At 36.3% G+C, this 21,058-nt stretch overlaps 1 protein-coding gene across 14 annotated transcripts in view; it reads right to left on the bottom strand.

The window, feature by feature from the left end:
• The window catches only part of ERC2 (ELKS/RAB6-interacting/CAST family member 2), a 428,559-nt gene that overhangs the window by 155,498 nt on the left and 252,003 nt on the right, over positions 1–21,058 (bottom strand). The window lies entirely within an intron of this gene.

The raw sequence follows: 21,058 nt of genomic DNA, 5'->3' as shown, positions 1-21,058 counted from the left end.
AAGAGACCTGAAAAACAAGGAACTTATCATATCAGCTCTGACTACCTACGTGAAAAGTAAATCAATGCAGGGTATGGGAACATATTTTCACATATGTTGATGATACCTCCAAAATAAGTTTTCTAAGAAGTCACTGTCTCAGCCACTCATATAACAGAGAAAATTACTTGTTCTTCTCTGCAATCAATAGAGTGGATAAGGCACATGCACACTACAACAAAAGGAGGAACTGCAAATAGGTATTTCCTAATTTTTTTCAACAGTTATAATAACTATCACTGGTTATAATCAAATCCTGTGGTGCTAGCCAGTGAAATTTTGATGGATCTGGAGTGATAAATTGAGAGTAATTTTTTAAGTCTTTCCATTCAAATGTAATCTAAGTCATTAGTTGCCAACATTTTTGCAGCTGAAAATCTCTTAAGGAGTAACGTTCCACGGAGTGATCCAACTTGACATCCTTCCTGTTCACAACCCTGGGCTGTTACCACCTGTCTTCTGTCTTAGCAGGTACTGCTGCCACTTCCACTTAATCTCAGGACACACAGTACTTCTGCATCCTGCAGTTGTACCAGCCTTGTCCCTTAGTCAGGATTGGCTTAAAATCTCTGCCCCACACCCCCCAGCATCTCCAGTCCCAGACAGCTGACACACAGACAGATGGACAAACTGGATAAATCTAAAACCTACCTGGCAAAGCTTATCTGTGCAGTTTATTCTGTGCAACACCTCATCATTAAATTTATACCATTACCTGGTAACTGAACCACTAAGTCACAGTACAGTAAAATGAATAAATCAGAGCACAATCAAAACCAGCTGAAAACAGTACCCAAAGTTCAATGTTGTACTTAAAAATGACCAATTCTTGAACAGGGAGATGGACTGTGCCCCCAACTCCTTTCCAAAAACAGCTTAAATTCCTCAAAGGACCTAAGCATATGCTTGTACTGTTGAGAGAGGCCTCAGTTTTTTAAGTAATAGAATAGAGCCTCGACAACTATGACTATTTCCAAGTCAGCAAAGAAATGATTACTGATAATGGCTCCTGCACCTCACTGGCAAATTTTTAAAGATGTTGATAAAATTTGCTAGTTAAAAAGCTGTGGCATTCATTTTCTAAAGATGAATCTAATACTAATCACCTTACAATAATGTATTCCAGCAGCAAAACCTCACCTGCTGCAGGAGAGGAGAGAAGCAGATGTATGTCAGCTACCAAAAGAACAAACAGCATTTACCAACGTTTACCAACTCATAGATCAATTTTTAGTTATCAGCTTCAAGGTAGGCTACTTAAAACTCTGTTCTTTAACATAAAAATACAATCCCAACAAATTGCAATTTATTTCACACTGTACATGGGACAATATGTGTCTATGTATTTTTTAAAAAGCTGTAACTTCAGCCTAATAATTAAATAAAAATGAAGTTTTTGAAAAACATTCAAAATATCCCACAGATCCCTTTTGTACAGAAACTGAAATGGTGAGAACCCTACAAAGGGTCATGAAACTCTTGGACTGGGTAAATATTGCTTATTCCAATCAGCTAAGATCACTTTTTAGTAAATCTTAGTCAAGAAAATATTTTAAGTAAATCTCATTAGCCATAGACTGCGTCACTACCCAGCAAGAATTCACAGCTTCCAGGTATTGCATGATTATAGCCCACAGTAAAGAAGATAAACATAACCATACCTCTCAGGTCAACATCTCCTGACAGAGCAGAATGTCAGACTAAAACATAAAGCAAGAGAGCTTGCTGGCAGGTTTTAGAGCAACCAGGTAACACTCACACATGAGAATCAGAAGTCCTTTGCTCCTTGCTTGATATACCACCAGCCCACAGACTTGGGATAACTCTCATCTGCACCTCTCTAGCTCTAACCATAGCAATGCATGAGCTAATCTAGTTCAGCAGAGCCTGAGGTAAGGATTAAGTTTCATATTGCTCCTGCCAGGAATCCCCAGAAAAATTATCAGAATGTGTCTTCTGAGGACAATAAAATAGAGATATTGAGAATTCCAGGCCTGGTCTTTTCCTATTCAATACAGACAAGAAATAGTATAGCTAACTAAACCACAGCAACCCTCTAGAGCAAACAAAATCCAGCTGCTAGATTTGGTCCAAGTCTAATACCAAAAAGGGACCCCAAGGACTCCAGTCCTCACAAGGTCACCATGTGGTATTGATTGGACTAATGTGCCTTTCCAAGCACCTTTCTTTGTCAAAGACTCTTGGTTCCCTGTGCTACATCTAGACTGCACAGCTGGCGCACATTATTCCTCAGCTCATCCAGATTGGAGGCCTGGTTTTAACAAGGTCTCAGGATCAGAAGGCACAGCAATTCTCTTCGATCTCATATTCTAGAGTTTCCTTCCCGTGAAAGTTAAGTATAAAGGTGAGTTGATGGGATTACACACAGATCTTACCCTGCCATACTTCAGAGGTATTCTCCATTCTCATGCTTTCAGCACTGTCCATCAACAAGAGACTCTCTTTGAGAAGTGCAAAGCTCTATTTAAAGAAAACATGTATTTTGAGGTGCCAAAGCAAAAGACCACATGCGTCCAATTCATCCTTGTTCTGGCTTTGTTCATCCCTGGCTTTGTTCATCCCTTGCAGACTCTCCATAGAAGTTACACCTCATATGAAACTGGGAGGGCCCTGTGCCCAACAACAGATACTCTCCTACAGAGAAGGCCTCAGTTTGGATTTGATCAGTTTAAATGAAAAATACAGCCAGCCTGTCAAGGGCATCTGACTGCAGAAAGCCTAGGGATTGTGGAATTTTGGCCGTGGACCAGGGTCAATTTGGCAATGTCAGGGTCAGAGCTTAGGTGTGAATCAATGCAGTCCTAAGAAAGTCAAGTGGTTGCTTCAGATCAGCCTCACCATGAGCATTATCATCTTCTAGAGTCCTTCCCTGATTTCTTTTGCATGGTGGGATGACATGGGCCTAAATTAGACACTGGAATAACCAGAATGTCTGTATTATATTCATCAGGAAAAAGTGAACTCAATGGTTAAAGGAAAAAAAAATCACTGTTTCAGCTACCAATAACATCTGTCTGAAAATGGACTGTACTACATACATAACAAATTGGTATCTTCAGTCCAACTCACAGTACTTTTACTTTCCAAATACTAATGTCACTAGTAAATGTTTACACACCATATCTCAATCAACAAAGACAACATGGTAAGTGACTACAAATCTCTCAAACATGGCTTCCATTCTCTCCCAGCGTATATTTGGCCAAACTTTCTGCACACATTTGGTGTTATTCAGTTTTATTCCTTCTTACTGTTTAAAACGTTTTAAATCTGAGGAAAATTAAGTCAGAAAATTTATAGGCATTCATAAAATATGCAAATCCACAAAGGGAACAAAATTTAAAGCAAGGATGAAGGATCTGATGACAATTACATTGAAAGTGTTAATTACAACCCAAACCAAGGACTTCTGTAAGCTGCAAATTTATAGTTCTTTAGAAATGATGAGATTCACAACTGCAGTAGTGAAAATATTAATGCTTCTGTAAACTCCAAGCTCAAGTATAAAGTAGATATGTAATCTTCAACTCCCTAAACACTCCAATTTGGCCACTAAAGATGCTGTTTTACATTTCCAAACATTTTCCCCTGTCACTACTTTTTATACTTCAGTTCTCAGGTTGTAAGTATTTGTTACTTGCAAAGCAACTCCTTTTGAACGCAGAATCATGGGAGGCATTTGTTACTAACTGCTAATGCAGCCTGCCAAACAAAAACTCCCTGCTGGTGACATGACCACCTAGTGACCTCTAAAAATGTTTTAACAATGTGAAAAATATCTCCCTCTCGTAGGAAACAGCAATTTTTTAAATTAAATGTACATTGAATGTTCGCTTACATACAGATAAATGGTATTCAGAGTCACCTTCTCTGTTTCCAATTTCAATCTTTTGAAACCCAGCCCAAACCTAAATAAATAAACGTTGATACTAAGAGGAAACTAAGAGCTCAAGAGCCTTGTGATTTCACAAACAGCTTTTTTCCATTTTCTAAAATCTAAACTTCAAGCCAGACATAGAACAGGTAATGAAAAGAAACAAGTTTGGCAGCTCCTATGTGGGTCTAAACTGAAAATATGTCAGGCAAAAATAAGTGGCTATAATTTGGCAGATTTAAAGTCTTTAAAAGTCTGCAGCTTGCTAGACTGATTTTTTTTGTTTTACTATGTAAAATTTGCAAATTGAAACACTATAACTGTGTTGAAAAGTTACTGTTACATAATGCCACCATAATCAAGCTTTTAAACATCATTTTACCACTACCTATCCCTTATGCAATAGTATCCCAAAAAGAAAAATATCTACTTATATGATAATGAACTTCTAATACTTCAATATGCTATATTTCTTTAATAGTCTATGAGATTTTTTTATTTTCAAGTTACCAGGACATTGACAGCTTTTAAAGCAAACACTTTTTGTATCTCATTCATTTATTTTTTTCTTATTTAGAAGACACTGGATTAAAAAATAATGCTACCTGACACCTTTTTAACAAAATACAGGTTTCTGGAATATTAACCTGTAATTACTTCAGATCATTCATAAAGAACAAATGTGCCAATCTCACCCCATCAACATTTATGATTTTTACTAAGAATAATGAACTAGCTAAGGTACAAGTCTTGAATCTCTCTCCTGCTCAGAACTCTCTGGCCCTCTGATCCAGGAGTGTATCAGGTCAAAATAGGCTTAGCAGGCTCATGCCACAGGAGTGACAAAAGTCACAGCTCCTTCCATGCCATTGACACAACTGAATGTAGCTTCAAGAGTGCCACAGAAATTAAAGGACTTCAGTCCTATTAAAAAAAAACAAACAACATTATCACCTTCTCTCATACTTAGGCTTTGAATGAAAAGTCAGAAAAGCTGAGATAACAGAGATGAACAGCTGAAATATTGACATCACAAAAAGAACTACCCATGGATTTTGAACGCGTTGAGTGAAGTCCACGTTAACATCAACGTGCTACATCAATGCACAAGGGCATGGACTTGCTAAGATGTATGGCTTTCAAGTACGGCTTTCGAGAACTTTATGGTGCACTAATTAGCAGTCATATTCACTATAAAGCGTGGATAATTTTAATGGAGTCAGGAAAAACACTCGAGAACTCTAAGAACATTTTATCTAGATAAAATTCTATTTCTGCATATAACACAATCAGCAGGTTTTATACACAGCTAGCATGTGTAGCTACTAACAGCTTTTGGGTGAAGTACTCCTACAAGGAGTTCCAAAAACTTACTCATCTAAACCTTTTTCACAAGCTACAGTGTATGTCTGCTTGAGTCTTCCTTTGTTCCAAAGGGAAAAAAGTGTTATTTACTCTGCTATAATTGCAGAAACTGCCAAAAAGTAAAAGCATATAATTCAAGTCCTGAGTATCAGAACAGAACACTCTTCACTAGAACAAGACCCAAAGGCACTGAATTATCTCTCATCTTTGACCCTGACCAAATACTACTGTTATCTGGGAAGCCTTACAGTGGTTCCCACATCTGTGTGGAAGCGATCCGGAGCAAGGTGTTCTCCATTCAGAAGCACTCTCTCAGACAATGTTCACTAACAGACATCTGACATAGACAGTAAGATAACTATATCTCATCTCCTTTACATTTGATGCAAGACACACTTGTGAAAAAAAAAAATAAGCTAATTAAAAAAGAAAAAAGAATCTCTGTAGTTCATTACTTTTGCACCAAAACAGAATCTGCTGATTTTTATGAAGTGATGCCCCTTTGGTAATAGTATGAGAACATATTCTCAGAGCTAATTCTCACCTGTCATTTCAGTGTGCTTTTATAGGTGAGGTACAAAGGTTTACATAACGCTCCTTAAATCAGATCTCCAGCTGGTCCACATTTTGTAAATTCCACTGAAAACACAGGGAATGTCCTAGTTCAGACTTAATGGTCTGGTACATAAACCTTGCACTGAGCAAAACTACCTTATATTTAAAGATGTTAAGATGTTATGCTGAGTGTTGGGATTGTATTTAGTGATTCAAAATAATAAAAATAAAGAAGCATATTTTAACGCTTTTGTATACTTATTAACATATTTTCTGACTTTTTTTTCTCCACCCTGTTTCTTCATAAGTTTCATAACAAACTGAGGCAAGACATGGCTCGAATTCCATCTCCAAATAACAGATTACTGACCCTCTGCTTAATACATTATAAGGTTTTATTCATCCTGCTACAACTACTGCACAGGAAGAACTACTCAAAGTTTTCTTTCTTCTTTTTTTTCACAACAGTGGGAGACATGCCAGCTGGGACATTTTAGGACTCTTTCATTAAAAAAAGGTTAAGGTCAAAATAAGTATGATAAACATGGTAGTTCATCTTCTCAAAACTCGAGATGAAAGACTAAACAGAAGAGAATATTTTAACCTCACTAACTGTAAAATAATTCTTTTTTTCCTTAGTGCATAATTAGAAGCAAAAAAGACTTGGGAAAAAACATTTTTGCTATACATTTTTGTCTTTAAATGTACTTAGTAGCTAATTTAACAACTATATAAGTCTTAAGTTTATTATATGTTTTCAATTATCTAGATGACTGACACTTTCAAGTTTTATGAAGGATTATGAAGAGTAACACACTTAAAGAGAAAAGAAATACATTTCCCCATAACAGAGAATCCACACTGCATTTTGGTTAAATTAGTTGTCCATTGTCTAAAAATTTCTAAATGCTATGTCTTAGAGGTCTTTGCATGTAAGAATATATTAAAATAGAGTAAATCCCTACACTTTGGTGTCTTATGCTAAAATACTTCGTTGCAAGAACACTGAAATATGTTTTCACTCACTTTCTCAAAGAAAAAACCAGCCCAAAGGTTATCAGACGAATGGGGACAATAGATTAACTTCCAAAGAACTATATTCTGTTTCTCGTAAAAGAAAAGTAAATTTATAGCACACCAAGCTTTTATTCCCAAGTGAATATAATAACTGGAATGCAAAAGTCTAAAACTGGCAACAAGTAGAGCTGGTCAAAGTATATGTAATGAAACTTGAAACCAGGCAAAGAGATTTGAGAGGTTAAAGGGAGATAGGGTGGAAAGCTCACAAGGCAGACCTGTTCTCCCTCAAAACCATAAGAAAAATCTTCAGTACAGGGAAAGCAGCAAAGGTTGCATAAATTTGAAATGACAGAGACTTTTTGACTGTGGTGTTATTTAAAGTGGGAGGATCATTTGGGGGGTGATGGAGACCCAAACAGCCCTACACAGGGGCAGCTTTCTGCCCAGTCTTGAGAGTTAAAATTAAAGGAGAAATATCAAATGGACCATATTAAACTATTTTTACCTCAAGGACTGGTACAGTGAATTACTCATCAAGTGATAAGGGGGGAAAAAAGGCTCAACAAGTTATTTTCAAAAAATACGCTGCTGCAAACCCCCTCAGTTAACCCAAGAAAACACATTTTTCATTTTTTTAGTATTCCTTTAAATCAATGAAAAATTGAAATCATGGAAGCTTTAATAGATCTAATAATTATCCCTAATGGATGACATAAGTCATGTAGCATCAGTGGGTACAATGTCCACAAACAGCTGACATAGGATTTATTAAAGGAAGAGGGGAAGGCTTCTAGTTAGTACAGTTATAGAGAAAATGCAGCTCAAAATGGTGCCAGGTGTCAACAACTAATGGCATTACTCTTTGATTTACATACCATATACACTGACTGAGATGACTGGCACTACAGAGGGTGTAAAATTAGGTAAGAATTTAATCTAAAGTGCCCTCTTGGGCTAATTACTGCAATGTGCTCAACACAAGGCAACTCTAGAGCTGATGCAAGGGGAAATCTGAGCTAATGCAAAAGGCAGCAATTCATTTAGTAAATCGTGTATTTTAGACAGAGATCTTTACACCAATACTCCATGACCTGCACTGGCTGCCTGCCAACTTCTGGGTGAACTGAAAGTGTTAGTTTTGATCTACAAAGTCTGAAATGGCTTGGCACCTGCTCACTTGAAAGATTCCCTCTTACCCTTCCTTCGTGCTGGGCAGCTTAAGAGAGCTGCTGGTGTGAGAGTATTCCCTGTGGAAGTGTGAATGCATGGAAGCAGGGGGGAAAAAAGGGGAACAAGAATGAAGGGAGTAGAAAAATTATCAAGAAATGTCTCCTTACTTGTGCAAAAAACTGCACTTCTCAATGCAAACCAGTCCAGGTTATGCCATCAGGACCATCATTTTTGAGTGCCTGAAGAGGGTATGGTTTCCTATTCCTGACTACTTGATGAACACACAAACCGTACTGGCAAAAATTCAGGCTTTGACTTCATGAATGGGGAAGTTATTCTGAGATTTGCTTTATTCCTTGGCCTCACTTCAGGAGTTTCCTTAAAGAATGATAAAAAAGTACTTTGAGTAGTACATGACCTTTTTTTATGCCATCACTGCACAGCTAACTAACAGAAACAAAATAATATCAAGGCTTTATATTTTCCCATGATGCCCTAAATCTATAGTAAAAGTCAAATGGATGTTATTAAAAGTCCACATTTTTATCAGTGCTTAAAGTACACCTTACTCCCAGTCGATTAAAGTTTCTACATTCAGTGGTGCTACTCTGAATTTACTGCTTTGTTTTAAAGTTGAAGCACTGCACTTAATGTAAAGACAGACCTTAAGATATAAAATAAATTATATACCAACAATTTCCAGAGAAATGCCATGTCCACAACAGCAGTAAAAAAGACTTAAAGATTTTGCAACTGAATGTTTGGAATGGTCAATGAATAGAACACTGATTTTATGACTGTTTAAAAGACACCTTCACCACACATCACATAATGCTTTTGTATACTTGGCATCCAGTTCTTCCTGTAGCATAGAAGCAGTTAAAAGGAACTGAATCAGGATAAGGGAAAGTAGCCATAAAATTCAGTCGTTATTCAATATATTATTTTACTATTTTCACACATTCCCTTGAGGAAATGAGAGCAGAAACCTGCTGCACAGTTAATACACAGCTCAGTTATGAGATTACTGTATTCCAGCAGTAAAGTCTGGGAGATGTCCCATAGGATATCCCTATTAAATTCTCATCTGTGATTTAATCTAGTTAGCCACAGGGTGTCAACACTGGTCCACACAGAGGCAGGCTCCCTGAATTTGTATTTGCCAGTTTAAAAATAAATCTTAAATAAAACAATCTAGAAATAACAGTTTGAACAATTTGACACATACAATAAACATATGGAATGACTTAGAAGGGAAGGAGACTGAAGCACAGAGCAAAAGGGAGTTCAGGAGACAACCAGTCTTGTTACTTAAGCAAGCAGGGAAAAGGAAACAAATTCATTTGGCTTAGAGCCAACGTGATCAGGTACATGTCTCAGAAAAACAGGGTTTAGATAACAGGGAAAAAGGAAGACTAGGCAAAATGGTAAAGAGCATCAGACATTTTCTTCATCTATTTATACTACTGTTCTCCAAATTCTTTCTCCAAAGACATCAAGAACCCAACTTATTTTTCTTCAAAGCTGATCGTGTAAAGCTGTATAGAAAAATTGTAATTGAATGGCATGTGTGCAGCTAATTAGTCTGCAATGTAAAATCATCCAAAATAAAAGTTCCTCATTACTGATCTCATGCCTGATCTAATGGCAGGGCTCTCTTTAGCCTTACAGAAGCTCCAAAGCTTACTAAATCTTCAGGTTTGCTTTATAGATAATATTCAATATATACAATATTTTCTTTCAAATCTATTGATTCTGGGCTATGAGTTAAACATGTATAATGCAGCAACCAAGTACATATTTGCATAATCTACTTTAATAATAGAGAACAAATAAAGCAAAAATGCCCTAGATAAAATGCAATCTCTATTACAAAAGTTGGACTAGTGGCAGTTCCACTTCAAATGAGCATTTTAAAAGCAGTAATTCTAATAGAAAGAAATTAAACATCCACAACTGCAATTACTTTTTCAATCATTTTCTGGTCATATTGATTCAGAAAACTGTCTGGTATCAGATATATACATAGTACTATATTTATGCTTATGTTTTTTAAGCAAGTGGGAACTTCAGAAAAATAACCAAAGTACTCATTTTCCATACAGTGCCACTGAGTTACAACTAGCAAAACAAATTTTCCAAATTACTGAACACACAGTTTATAAGGAAAGAAAAGTGAGAAACTCTGTAAAAGAGATACAAATATATACAAGTCATAAGAGAAACAAGCGATTCTAACAGTTCATTGGGTCAAGAGTGTAGAAAAACACACTCAAAAACCTGCAATCACCATTAGGGATTATACTGCAAGTCTACAGAATCCCTTTAAGAACATTTTTCTTGACTAATTGGGTCAAGTTCTAAAAGCCACAGACTGGTCTGCTCCTCTTCACAAAAGCATTTAAACATGTGCTTTCTCACAAGCAAATCAGATGTGGATTCAGCAGAACTGCCCCCATGCTGCAGTTGAGTAAGTGCTGAAGTGCTTTGCTGGTCAGGAACCACAAGATTCTTACCTGTAAGATTGTCCTTTAAATCCCACCCATTTGTGGTTGTAGGAGTTGGGAAAGGGTCACAAATATTTTGTAACATCCTTCATGTTCCCCACAATCTTATTTAATCTTCAGATAAGAGCAACTATTAGTTGTTTTAGCATTCCAATATCTCTATTCTGTTCCTTGACTAAAAAGCGCATCTTCAAAAAAAGTACTTCCCAGACTTTTAAACAGAACAAATCTGTCCTGTTTAAAAGCCTAGTACTCCAAAAATGGAGTGATGTAGCATGTTAAGTAAAGGATACTTTAGAAAATTAAAATCCTTTGTAACCCTTCATACTTCCAGTGGCAAACCTCAACATCAGCAGGCAGACATGGCACTTCTGCCTTTTCCACAGGAGATGTTAATTCAGGCCCTCATAAGAACCTGTCCACCAGAGGGACTCATCTGTGCTGCCTACAGGAGACAAGCTCAGCATCACTTTCAAAAAGGTAGGGAGACAGGATTGGAAATATAATCCAAGATAAAGTCATAGTAATAATGATTTACAAGAGGTGAAAAACATGCACACTTCACACTGATGATGCCTGACTTCTCTAAAAAGCAACACACTTAAACCAAACCAATTTTATATTAAAAATAAATGGTGACTTTTGATGTTGTGGCTAAAAGTTGAGTTCAGGGAGTTTGGGATTTATTAGTACCTTAGATCAATTATACTGCACTAGTCCTCACCTGGGCTTCACTTTATGTCCTTCTTTAAAGCACAAAATAAGCCCATAATCCTAGCAAATTTAGAAACTTCTTCAGGTTACAGTAATTCACTTCATCTTGATAGTTTTTAAGTCTAACAAGCCTTTACACTAAGACCATTAATTCCAGACTGGAATAACACAACTGATTATTTGAAAGTGTCATCTTTCTAGTCTTCTTAAGCAACTGTACACTATGCAAAACCTTCCTGCAAGAATGATCACCCAGTCTATATGTCAGAGATCATTATTTCTCTGCAGAGAGAATTTATAGAGGAGCAGTGAATCAATTTTAAGATCTTCTGCTAACAGACAGCGCTCTGCATGACCTTGCTCTTTGCTCTATCATGTTTACATTTTCTACTATAGTATGTCTCTAATCCCCAAAGTGTCCCTAAGGGAACTTTCCTGTTTTTTAAGTCATGCTCGACTGCTGAACTTTGCAAAACACAGCCAGAGAACAAAAAAAAAAAAAAAAAAAAAAAGTATGTGAACTAACAAAAACTTAGTTACTATCCTAATTTTCTCTCAATTAAATATTAGTGGGGGAGGTTGTTTCTTAATTTAAAAGATCTAGAATTATGATAGTCATTCATTCCGGAAAAACTACTTTCAAAAAATTCAGTGCCTCATTGTTATTTGTTTATAAATTCCTCCCTAATATACTAAGTAGCAAAGAACTGTGGCATAACATTAAAAAATTCTTAGTAGTAACATCAAATATTCCTCTGCAGCTCTCAGCTTTTACAATACAGATTTGTCTAACTGGCCTGCTAAGTACTTAGAATTTCAATTAACTCCTTCAAGCTGTCCATGAGATAACTAGTCTCCATTAACATATATATATATCTTTAAATTATTCCATGTGAACTAAAATTTAAGGCAGTTTCATTATTATTCTCTTACTACACCAAAACAAAATTTTGTACTGATACCAGTTAAGATGCAAAAATGAATATACTTTCTCTCCATGTTGCAATTACAAAAATACTTTCTCAGAGGGTGCATAAGATCTCTCATCTGTGATATTACTGCATAAGTGAATGCTATTTGGAGAATTTGACATTGCATAAGATGATACAGTTTTATACTTCTGTGTTCTCCTATCCTTGTTGACATATGCAAAAGAAATCTAGGCTCTCAAGGAAACAATTATTGTCAACAGGCAATGCATTAAGCACATTTGAAGGTAGATGATGAAAACTGGAAGATAACTCAGCACCTCTTACCGTGCAGACATGGAATGCCAGAGTGGAGGTAATGAATCTTTGTTAACTGCAAGCAGGGCCAGGCTTTCAGAGAAAGATGAACTGTTAACATAATATGCTACAGGGTTAAAAAGAGAGCTGCTATGTGCCTGTGGACACAATGACTGAAAATTGTCATACACCTTTGATCTCTTTACCTGCTCCCAGCATTCTTACGGATTTCTCCAGAACACAGCTTCACGTTTTCATGGCCAGTACTGACTAGTCTGGTACTAACATATCCAGTACCAACTGCCCAGTACAGTTGCAGCACCAGGCACAAGATAATGATGTGCCTCTTGCCTCTGTTCTAGATTCTACAAATCACTTGGGATTTAAAGTTATTTAAAGGCAAATCGGGGGGGGAAAATGGTATTTAAGCATTTAAAGATACAGATAGAAACTCAATGGTCTTTCTGAAGAATATATCCTAGTAAGTAGTAACCTATCTGTGGCAAATAGAATATATTGTTAATAATATCTCAACCCTTCACCAACCAGGGTGCTGGAAACTCACGTGCTTTCAACACAGTGACACACCTTGTTTTCAGCTTTTCTACCAAACATTCCTGAGAGTCTGAGTAATGCTTCAGAGGAAAGAAGAGAAGGCTACAAGATTCATGAATATCTCTTTTATACCTAGTGGTAGATCTCGTATAGGAACTTGCTCATGACAGGTGACCCAAGGTATGAATCACAAAATCTAGTGCTGATAATACTTCTAGAACATGGCATGAAAAGGTTTTCCTTCTACTCCTAAATCCAAAATATACTGAGTAAAAATTTTCACAAGGATGAGGTAAATAACTCGGATAGCATTTTCTTCATGCTTCTAGGTGTTTCTGTGACTTATCCAGCTTTTACCTGGCACATGTCATCTATCCATTAGAAGTCAGTGCTGGCTCCTCATACAGCAAGACCAGAAATACTAAACATTATGCACTAAACATTATGCAACTGCAAAAAATTTGCCTTCCTTAAAGAACTTAGGAAATCTAGTTTTCACAAACCCCTCTACAGATGGACTGATTGAAATTTAAGGCATTCAGATTTCAAGGGATGCAAAAATGTCCAATGTGCAAGTTCTTCATTGTTTGGAGTTCTAGTTTCAGCATTCTATTTTTTTACAACATCTGGAATGAGCAATGGTATGTTATGGTAACTTTTGCCAAAAGGCACACAAAATCAGCATATATATACATAGATACACAACATTTGGCTATATTCTGATAGAAGGGAAGGTGATGGCTTTGGGAGTTACAGCTGAGGAATGGGTGTTTTCATAAGCGATAAATGAATCCCTAGTGCCGTTCTACTGATCTACCAGAAAAAAAAACAGGGATTAATCTAGCCCAGGACACCAACTGTAATAGTAAAATTATTTTGTGGCTGCTTTTCTATGTGGATTTATTATCCCTTACTGTGCAGACATATATTGTCAATAAATAATGTTCCTGTTCACCTAGCAAAAGGCCTTTCCTCTTGAAAAACTATACATGGTAGGTCTGTGCTTTAGTACTTTCAACTTTTATAACATCATCTCCAACAGATATTTCAAAGCTTCCTCTACTAGTATCATGAAATAACACTGAATTTTGGTTTTTCTTCTGAAAGTCATAGTAAGCATCATGTTCTGTAGTAATAATGAAGTTTACAGCTCTCATTTGGGAACATCCATAAGCTTTGATTCTGTCAGTGGTTACAAATGTATGTGACATTCTAAAAATCACTTGTATTCTAAAAATCAAATAAAACTTAAACATTGGCAGGGGTAGATCATAGTTTGGTTCCATGGAAAATTTAAAAAGTATTTACTTAGTATTTACTTACAAATATTTCTTAAGCAATTTTCTATAATTTCTTTTTTAGAGGATTGCAACACAATGGGAGAATCAAGCAAATCAAAGATATGTCAGTGCTGCACCTTTCAGACAAGGCAAATCCCCTGGGCATCTGCAATAGTTGTTTGTTTGACAACATATTTCCTCTGTAAAAGTAACCTATTACTTATGCATGGGACTGACTTTTACCCTTACTGAGGACACTTTTCTTGTTATCTCTGAACAATCCTTAATTATAGTATTATAGTATTAAAAATATTATCTTGTTTTATGGAAATACATATGCAAATATATGTTCTAGAACATTATCTATAACTCGGTATTTTGTATTGGAGAAACAGTGGTTCAAAGTTAATTTTGTATATGAAAAACAAACCATGATAAAATACTGGAGGAAATCCTGAAATCACAAAAGCCACGGTTTTAAATATCAGGGTAGGAAGACTTTCTATTTTCAACGCGTCAGATTTATTTTGATCACAGAATTTTTTTTCCAGTGATCGAAAAACATGGAAAAAGTGCAATAGCAAATTTATAGTAGGAGGTCATAATTTTATCAAACAAACTTTCTCCAGCGGGGATGTTATTTTCACTGCAGTTTGTCAAGCTTTCCTTTTCAGTCATCAATATATAATCATTTTTTTTAAAGGATATATTGTCTAGCTCCTAAGGAAGGAATAATCATGTTACATTGCCTGGAACATCACCCTCAGCTTGATCTGGAAATCACTGCTTAGGATGATAAATGATATTTCCATTGCAAAGTCTCCACAAATAGTTCAGTGTTTTAATAGCTTGTTCTCCAGATATGCTTTTTCCTTAGCCTTTCAAAAGCTACAATGACATACAATATTAAAAGCGTAGGAATATAAAGGTGAAATCAACTTTGGAAACCAAAATCCACAGTTGAAAAATCAGGCAAAGACAGGAATGGCAGTGAAGTCTATCTTGCTTCACATTATGTTTTCTGGCTCAAAGGGCTTGTGTGTAGCCATGACCTCACACAAATTAACTCCGAAGTAGGAGGATTCCAGCTACATCATCTCAGTGCTCCATCCCAGCTAACAAGACCTGACAAGGTTAATTGTTTCAGATAGTGATGTATTGCTGCAGTTTCTAGAATTCCAGAGTTCCTAGAATTCAAACTTGCATTACTCTGTAGAACAGGAAGATCACCCTCAGTCAATGTGTGTTCTGACACTGCACTCCTGTCAACCTTCCTAACAGCTTTCTATTAAAATTGAGTCAAATCACTCACATCTGTCTTCTACACCAGAATGCATTTACCAAAGTTTCACAGGAGAAGGTTGGGCTGAATTATTCATTATCATGCCAACCATCTCAATAGAAAACACCCCACCCTACAGAAGCACCTGCTCATAAGCCCTTTTTGTTGCTAATGTCCATTTTAGCAACAGTTCAACCCCATAGCAACCCACAGCTTGTTCTGTACAAAATGAAATTTATCCTGTGGAACAAAGTATTTTATGCTATAGTATTCAATTGACCTGGGATTGATGGTCCCAAAAGGCACTGCACTGTTTTCAGTGATGCCCATGGACTCTATAAAAAGGAACCAGGTGGACAAACACACCTCCAGTCAGATCTCCCACAATTCCATATTCACAGCCCTACATTCAGGGCTGCTCATCTGTGATGTAGGACAGGAAAGCAGCCAGATTTTCAAATAAACCAACCAACCAAAGCACACCCACACTAACTCTTTAAAATCAGTTTCCCCACATAGAATCTCACCAGCACTTCTGGAGGGGCACAACATAACAGAAAAGCAGGACCAAAGCAAGACAACACAAGATTCCCAATTTTCCCTATGAACTCCACTGAATTGAAAGTTGGCTTCAGATAAATTACTTCCTTGATTTGGACTTGTTTCTGGAATTTTCTTTCTTTTTGTTTATTCCTCTATCATCTTTGACAAAATGGCAAGGATTGCCCTGTCACCTCATTTAAAACCTTAATAAACTCAGAGGATTACACTTCCCCTACTAAAAGTCCAGATTGTTTTTTATTTAATCTTCCTATATACATCTCCAAGAAAGCAATGATTAGCTTCAGCAGTGCGCTGAAACAGGAGGGGTCCATAACAACAGCAGTTTGCCCTTGACTTCCTTTATAAACCATGAAGTAAAAGGAAGCCAAATGTGGAAAAGCTAAAAAAGCAGAATGCAGAAGTCAAATAATTTCTAGAGACACTAGTGTAGCTTTAATCTTTCTCTAACAGCTAAGATCAAACTGCTGAAAACTTTTTGCTTTCTAAAATATATATATTCTCACAGTCTCTAATATCAAATAAGTGCAACTTGAGCTGCATCATATCATAAATCATAACTTAAGAGCACTCTATATGCTCACAGACTTGTTCACTAATCTCTTTTAATAGTAGAAGCACAAACTGATGTGTAGAACAGGATGCCAATCAGCAGTACACTTTGTAAAATGAAATATCTGCACGCCAGCAGAATACAGTGACAGCTTTTAAAATTTTTTTAATATAATAAAAGCATAATGAGATAACTTCATTTTTCTTCTGGTTTCTACACCAGTTAAGGAGTGACAAAACACCAAAAAAACCAGGGATGGGATATTTTTTATGTAACAACCACTATTATTAGTACTTATAGTGCTGCACTTTCTCTCAAGACCCTCACCCACGATTGTGTATCTTATGTATCCATGCACATGGAAGACATAAAATATATGTCAAACAAAATAAAGCAAGTTATTAAGTCAAAATAGACCCTAAATCTTAGTGGAAGTCAACAGATAAACATACTATAGGTCTAGTATGGCCTAAGTACACAATGCATAATTCAGAGCTGAACTAAGTTTATAACTTATTGCAATATTTCTTACTCAGAGAGAGGTCTGGTATATTAAAGCATTGTTTGGTCACTAATTCAGCAAAACTTATGAGAAACTTCTTCCTTTTCTTTTTTTTTTAAGCCTCTACAGTGCTATCTCTCCTATGATAGGCATGCCTGGGAAGAAAAAAATCTGGTCTGAATCTGTCTATAATTAAACACAGAAATTTACTGCTAAATTATTTGTACTCTGCTCTCACTGCCACATTTGTACATATATCGCTTTATGTAATTCCATTATCATTTTTAACAAAGTCTTTTTACCCTTATCATTGGCTTTCCCAGGCATCCATCCTTCTGGATATTGCCAGTTGAAATACAAACATCCTTACAAAAAAAAAAGACATATTCATCTCCAGAGGGTACAATATAAATCCATCATGCAGAGTGTAAGGAGAATACCAAGGTGTTAGGAGACTATGAAGGAATAGTAGTACGTGGGAATCATATGAGAGGGAGAAAGACAGTTGGGGTGGAGATAGAAGACTAATTTCAACTTTGCACCCATCTCCCAAATCTAATCTAGGGCCTATGACTCCTGGAAAGTTCAACTTTCTGTTGTCTTTTTAGTACTGACTCTCCTAATTCTTTTCCAGCACCTCAGTACTAATCTTTTTTTCTCTCCACTATTTCCTCACTGATTCATCTACATAATTGGTATTTCTATTGTCCATACAAATCACTAAGAATTTGCTCATCCTAATATTTTTCTTCTCCTTTCATTTTCTAACATTCTAAAATCATAGAATTATCTTAGAGCCACAGAATGGTTTTGATTGGAAGAGACCTTAAAGACCATCTTGTTTCAACCTGCTATGGCCATGAGACACTTTCCACTACCTGCCCTTTCCTCAGCATTTACTCCACTTCCTAAGTAAACTAAATATGTCCAGTCAAAAACCCTGCAAAATTATATTCAGCATACTTTGTTATATAATTATTGCTGCCTCAGTTTAGTAATGTGTGACTACTTTAGCTTGTTCTAGCCATTTGAACAGCAGCAGTATTCCAACTTAGTCATGATATGCCTTGCAGGTTTCCATAGTTCTTCCAGCCTGATTTTCAGAGTACTGCCCGTAAGCAAAAAGTCAAGCACAGTTGTTTAGCATGATAAACACATCCTGAAAATTATCTTTTGGAACCTAAATTTCAGGATTCATAAAAAAAAAAAAATATATATAATATTTGCATGTTGTTTTCTGTTTTTAACATCTGATATTCAGGAAACAGGGAGCAGGGTCTGATCAAACATCTTAAAGGACATCCCTTATTCATGCAGTCTTAAAATTAATATTCTATTATAAATTTCAGTTACAAGAATTGAAATTGAAAGAATAGAATACTAGTCTTTCTTTTCTTTGGTGTCAAATTTCTTAATAAAAATTCCATGTTAAAAGAAAAAAGAAAAGATGAATAAATGCATCACTCAGAAGGCAAACTCAGGATATGACAAATTATGGGACAATACTTAATTTCATGCCAGTGCCCAAATGGCATATTTTCAGTGACAGGCTTGTCATCATTATTAAGAACTTCCCCCGTCTCCCAGTGATGAAGAAACACATTACAGACAAACACATTAATCTTTCCACACAGTACAATGTAAAACTTTAATTACAACCTCATGCTTCCCCCCACAAACACACAACATACCACAGACCTAAACCGTACATATGTCAACCCTGAATATCTGTTGATGTTCTCAAGATTGCAGTTCAGGCTTTGTGTTGAACTATGAGGGAGATCACTATTATTGAACACAGTATGCTTTTTTCCTCAATTAAAAGTTCAGAAAAGATCCCAGGAAATCCAGTTCTCATGGATTTGGGGCTGCAGGTTTGCACACATATACAGACCCCTAGAACAGAGAGGTTTCCAACAACAGGACTAAATTCTCTTTTTAAGTTTAAGACGGAACTCAATACAAAGGTGCAGTTCAGTGACAAAACCACATAATGAGAGAAGCAATGCACAGACAACACCTTGTATCAGAAACAGAACTCAGTGTCTCAGTATTCCTCTGTTTTCCCAATATCTGAGTCCAGAAGAAGCCTGGACAAAAACTGAAACTCAACCCAGATAAAAGGAAATAAATATTTTCCATGAAAGTAAAACAATTAGAGTAACTGAAGAATTAAGGTTAAATGTTTTAATTTTTTCTTTTAATCCACTGGTAGAGGGATTGGAGCCCAGTTTTCCCCAGGTGTCCCATAAACACTGGTATTCCTTTTTTCTTTTCAGATCATTATTGTAACAGCTGTAGAAGAAGACACTGACTGCCAGTTAACAGGTTACAACATTTTCCAGGCAGATGAAGTACCACCTTCTTTCTGCTACAATGATGGAAATGAGAGAAACAAGTGAGTGAAACAAAAAAAAATTCTTGCTTCTTTTGAGAAGAAACCCCTTCCTCCCATCACTGGACAAACTGCAAAACAATTCCCTAGCTATAAATGTGAAAGCTTATTTGATTAATAAAATTTGGTCACACACTGACGCTTTTACTAAAATAATTTTGATTCCTGCCTGTTGCTGAGTTTGCTTGCACTTTACAACTCATTTTCCACTACAGCAAGCTTGTATTGGCCTTCTGCTGCTGAAAAATTGCAGGTCATCACTCCATTTGACCTCCATCCTGTATTACTGCAATGCTACGATTAAGGATTACCCTCGAGATCACTAAGACATGTCAGTCAACGCGCTTTGACATCGGAAGCAAGGATTCCCATGGTTTTGTTCACAAAAGTGCAACTTAATAAATGAGACAATAGGCAAGGATTGGATAACAAAATTCGCCTGCACAATGTTCAATAGATGTAACAGGATATGCCTTTCACATACAAAATTGTAACAGAGAACTCAGGGCATTACTTTATTTTCACTGGAGTGGGATTGATGCAGCTTGAATTTTTCTGCCTATCGTCTGTGGTTCTAATATAACTACAGGATACACTGCAAACATTAACGTTTCCCAAGTCAGACAGAGAATGCTAGAACAAAGAAATGCTGATTTCTTAACTACCAAACACAGATAAACACAGATTTCTCTACTAGCTTACACACATTTTAAAGAAAAGCTGTAGATCATGCTACAGCAAAACCTACTGCTTCTGTTTCATGAATACGTGGATATGAAAGGCAAAATGCACTTATTTATTTACTTTTCTAAAATATTTTAAAATATCATAAGGGGAGGGTAAAAAATCTGGCTGCAGTGCTATGCTGAAACTTCCTGGTTCATCAAAACTTTCCAGGGGATAAATTAACTTTCACAACTTCCTTACAAGAAATATATTTCCACAGTCAATTCAAAGGCCATATTGAAAAACTGCAAAGTGCCATGCTCAGAACCTGTGACCGTGCCTTTCAGCAAAAGCATGTCCTACAGGACTTCTTCAGCAGCTCAGCCTCTATGGGATGAGACTATGCTATCAGGTTCTGGTCATTTTTACAGGGTTTTAGTAAGACAGAGATCAAAAGAAATGTCTCTGGTCCTCCTTAGATTTACATCAGTTCAAGTGCCAATATTTCTTGATTCACTATGAAACTGTGCAGGGCACCCTTCATAAATATTTATTCAAAAAGTTAGACAACTGAATTTTAGTTGTGTGCCAAGCTATAAAGTAGCTGAAAGAATATTTGTTCTTCCAGGGAACATATGTCAAGGTAGTCAACATCCTCTTCATGTAGGAAATCTACAGGCATATTGCTTCCCCCTTTTTTTTTTTAATAACTTATTACTTAGCTGAACAGTGATTATTTAGACTACTAAATGTGCTGGAATTCAGATTGTGTG

The sequence above is a fragment of the Pseudopipra pipra genome, chromosome 11, assembly GCF_036250125.1.
Source record: "Pseudopipra pipra isolate bDixPip1 chromosome 11, bDixPip1.hap1, whole genome shotgun sequence".
NCBI lineage: Eukaryota > Metazoa > Chordata > Aves > Passeriformes > Pipridae > Pseudopipra > Pseudopipra pipra.
Note: the sequence above shows the minus strand (reverse complement) of the source record. Positions and strands in the feature narration are given on the sequence as shown.